Source organism: Oratosquilla oratoria, chromosome 40 (genome assembly GCF_046742065.1).
Source record: "Oratosquilla oratoria isolate Oo_2021 chromosome 40, ASM4674206v1, whole genome shotgun sequence".
In the NCBI taxonomy this organism is placed as follows: domain Eukaryota; kingdom Metazoa; phylum Arthropoda; class Malacostraca; order Stomatopoda; family Squillidae; genus Oratosquilla; species Oratosquilla oratoria.
Window position 1 is genome coordinate 20,631,921 of NC_134816.1, and position 5,000 is coordinate 20,636,920.

Sequence of the window (5,000 nt, forward strand, 5' to 3'; positions counted from 1 at the left end):
GCATGCGCATACCCGGTGGGCAGCGGTGAGCAAGCGCGTGTGCACGTAAATTGCTTTCTTCCACGGATATCCGTGTCGGAGAGTGGAAGTCTACGTACTGGATGTACGTGACCAGCACGACGTGAGCAAGCAGAGGCCGCGCGCGGTACGCCGAGTCGACCGAGACGTGAGGGTTGTGCTGATGTGCGCGCTGAACGTCAAGACATTTTCTATTCGTTCTGGTTACTTTTCTTTCTTTCTTTCTTTCTTTTGTCGTTTTATCCTCTCCTGTTTTTTTTATTCTTGCTTCTTCTTCTTTTATTCTTTTTATTTTTTCTTGTTTTGTTATTTTTTGTTTAGTTTTGGGTCACTGCAGACAGAAGTCATTGTGTACTTGTGAAAGCGAGATGAGTTGGATTATGAATGAGAAGAGGAGGTCAGTCTGTGCTCAGGAAGACTAAAGACCCAAGTTTCTCTTTATTCTTCAGGGTCTTCATTACTGTATGGTATATTATCCCAACGTAATGTATCAGATAAGGTAGAGTACCCTGACATAAATATGTGTGGCAATAAATTTACTTAAAGGTTACTATTCAAAAGCCAAACCCTTTAATGACCCACAACATTGGATAGGGTTTCCTTCAACTGAATAAAATCCTTTGGCTGCAGGTGGAACTCAATCTATGTAAAAAAGCAAGTGAAATGGTACTTAGCGATTCAGTGGCACTACTTTCTGGCAACCAACCCTGGGCGCATATCTCATAAAAATAAATGAATAAATGAAATATAAGATAACAATAAAGATATAAAATAATAATAATAAAAAAGAGGAGGACGCTGTCCTACTATACTGACCACCAACCCGAAGAGCATAGCTCGTTGAAAAAAAAAAAAAACAGATACCTGAAGAGGACAGCGTCTTGGAATCACGTACAAATCGCTCCACGTACAAGGCGTGTGGAGAGGCGTACGTGCATAGCAGGCGCGCGCGAGGAAAAAAAAAGTAAAGGGAAATGTCTGCATAAATGTACAACAACACACACATGCACAAACACGCACGCCGAGAGAGAGAGAGAGAGAGAGAGAGAGAGAGAGAGAGAGAGAGAGAGAGAGAGAGAGAGAGAGAGAGAGAGAGAGAGAGAGAGAGAGAGAGAGAGAGAGAGAGAGAGAGAGAGAGAGAGAGAGAGAGAGAGAGAGAGAGAGAGAGAGAGAGAGAGAGAGAGAGAGAGAGAGAGAGAGAGAGAGAGAGAGAGAGAGAGAGAGAGAGAGAGATAGAGATAGAGAGAGAGATAGAGAGAGAGAGAGAGAGAGAGAGAGAGAGAGAGAGAGAGAGAGAGAGAGAGAGAGAGAGAGAGAGAGAGAGAGAGAGAGAGAGAGAGAGAGAGAGAGAGAGAGAGAGAGAGAGAGAGAGAGAGAGAGAGAGAGAGAGAGAGAGAGAGAGAGAGAGAGAGAGAGAGAGAGAGAGAGAGAGAGAGAGAGAGAGAGAGAGAGAGACAGAGAGAGAGAGAGAGAGAGAGAGAGAGAGAGAGAGAGAGAGAGAGAGAGAGAGAGGGAGAGAGAGAGGGAGAGAGGAGAGAGAGAGAGAGAGAGAGAGAGAGAGAGAGAGGGGGGTGGGAGAGAAGACAAGAAAGAAAGAAAACGAGTCAATATGTGTGTGTGTGTGTTTGTGTGTGTGTGTGTGTGCGTATGTGTGTGTGTGTGTGTGTGTGTGTGTTCGTGTGCATGTATGTGTGTATCCATGCTACATCTGGAGTCTTACACAATCGCAAATCTTGGCCAAGGTTTCCGCTCTAAGGTCTGTGGGTTCACAAGACCAATCAATCAATCTCTTCATCCACTAGCTTCGTAATATACCCAAAAGAGTCTGTCTCTTTTACCCAGGAAGGTCAAATACCAAGGGATATCTTCCATTGGCTAAATCATATTTCATTAAGCGAGGTGTCATGTTAGGTTAGGTTAGGTAAGGTTAATGTCATGACGATGTATTGAAAATAAACGCACTGACGATATATTGAAAATAAACATACTGACGATGCATTGAAAATAAACATACTGACGATATATTGAAAATAAACATACTGACGATATATTGAAAATAAACATACTGACGATATATTGAAAATAAACATACTAACGATATATTGAAAATAAAGATACTGACGATATATTGAAAATAAACACACTGACGATATATTGAAAATAAACACACTGACGATATATTGAAAATAAACATACTGACGATATATTGAAAATAAACATACTGACGATATATTGGAAATAAACACATTGAGGATATATTGAAAATAAACATACTGACGATATATTGAGAATAAACATACTGACGATATATTGAAAATAAGCATACTGACGATATATTGAAAATAAACATACTGACGATGTATTGAAAATAAACACATTCACGATATATTGAAAATAAACATACTGACGATATATTGAAAATAAACATACTGACGATATATTGAAAATAAACTTACTGACGATTTATATAAAAAAAAAAGATTACAAAAATGGTAAATACTTCGTATCTCGTCATCGCATTACAATAATATTCATTTGTGGTTTGATGAGTGACCAGTGGCTGGTCGACATATTCCTAGAGGTATGAATTTGGTTTCAAGTAAGGAGTCACATCCTTTCTATTACCTTTGATACTGGCGTACAGTTTATGAAACAAATGACTATTAGTCACATCACGTGTACACCAGTGCCGAAGAAATACCTTCCCAGTCTCTTTCGCGATTTGTACAATTGCGCCATTCTTTGCAAAGTCCTTGCGACAAAACTTCCTCATCTCTGATTTACGTAAAATGTCAATTGCCGACAGAATGGTCACAGACACCATGTGAAATGGAACCTTTATTAGATGTACAAAATTTCTCTTGCTGAAGCCTTTTCAATTACACAGACACAGAATACATCATCTAAGTTATTTACACATCTAGGAATGGATGAGGAATAAACACTAGAATGTCTTGTCCTAGTATCCTTTTTTCACCCATTTCGAGATGTATTAATAGCTTTGATGTTGTATTCTTCGTTTTCCTACATTAAAAATCTTCAGCAAGCGAAACATCTTACATTTAACCCATTCAACTCCGATGACAAGATGTCTTGTCATTTGGTCAAATAAAACAAAAAATCATAAAACACCAAAATGTTTGATCAAACACCAGAAAAATATGACGTCAGTCCTCGCTTCGCTGCGAGCGAAGCGAGAACTGACGTCATATTTTTCTGGTGTTTGATCAAACATTTTGGTGTTTTATGATTTTTTGTTTTATTTGACCAAATGACAAGACATCTTGTCATCGGAGTTGAATGGGTTAATAAAGGTTTCATCCTCACGTGGCGTCTATCCTTCCTCATCTCTCCTCTCCACCTTCCGTCTGACCTTCCACGATGCTGACCATCGCTTGGCCACTTGGCGTCAAGCCAGTAAAACGTATACGAATCTATTGGTTATCTTTTCTTCTGTCTAAACGTATTCCTTTCTATTCCCTCGTATTATATCTTTTACTCTGGTGTGTTTTCTTATTTATATCACAATCTTCTTCTGTTCCTATCTGACCAACGTTGATATCTAATGCTTCTTGTGCACTCCTGAAGTATAATTACAATTGATTCAACCCTTTTCAGACCTTACATTCCTAAGCCTTTACTTTTCATATATACAGAAAAAAGGAATATCTCATGATGTTCTTGTATCTACCATTCATCTTCTATTGAAGTTTCAAATGACTTTTAATTCTATTTTCATGATATTCCGTTAGTTTCAGCTTACTTTTATTATCAAAACGTAGGAATCATTACTGCGTAAGGGAAAAATGTTGACTTAGGTCGTGGGTTTCTTTAGGGTATGTCTCTGTGTTCCCTGGGTCGGGGGTGGGGGTGGGGGGGCAGCACATGCGTTCCTGGGAGTATCATGTAACCTCTTGTTGGACAGAAGGTGGAAGCTTGTGAACTGGCCAGGGAGACTCTTTCTCTGGGGCTCACCTAAAGAGAGAAGAATCGTATAGAATAACGACAAAAATATTCAAAGCTCACAGTCACGTGACTTCCGGTAGGGGACATGTGCACTTTAATCTAATCTTCCTTCCACCAAGGATACACGGCGAAATGTGAGCAGTACATAAGAACATAAGAATAGAGGATACTACAAGAGACCAGAAGACCTACACTAGGCAGTTCCATGTTCATCCCCACCCATAAACTTATCTAACGTTCTCATAAACAAGAAATAGTTTCAGCACTTACTTTCCTATTTCCTTCTTGAATCTAAATTTGCCCAATTGTTATCGGTTACTACGAGTTTTACCTGACACAGTACTGACTCAGAAACTCTTTCTTTGGGGCCATGCTGGGACCTCAAGGAAACCTTCGAGAAGTTGAGAGACGCACACATCCTCAGTCGTCGTCTGGCTGATGTCATCTGCTGAGTTGGCGACGACGCTGCAGCTTGGATGACTGATGGACGTGAGGGGCGCTCCTGTTCCCAGCGCCAAAACTGTCGTGTATGGATCAGAGGCCAATTCTCAAGTTAATTTGGATTTAGAAGACCTTCCTGGTGATAACAGAACCGAAGAAAAAGAAATCTTCAAGAACCATTCATTGGTTTAGGTCTTCAGTAGGTGTTCGTAAGGGATATATAAGACATATGGGAGACATGACGTAAGGCGGGTTATAAAGGGAGGATTGTAAGGGAATAGGGGAAGGGAAGTAAAAAGGAGAAGGGAAGGGAAAAGAGAAAATGAAAGAGGATGGGAAGGAGAAGAAAAAGAAGGAGAGGAAGGCTGTAAGAAGGGTATGAGGAGATGAATGGCGATTGTGAAGGAAGAGAGATAATAAGAATGGAATGGTAAAAACAAAAGGGAATTAGCTGAAAGAGAGAGAGAGATAGATAGATAGATAGATAGATAGATAGAGAGAGAAAGAGAGAAAGAGAGAAAGAGAGAAATATACACACACACACACACACACACACACACACACACACACACACA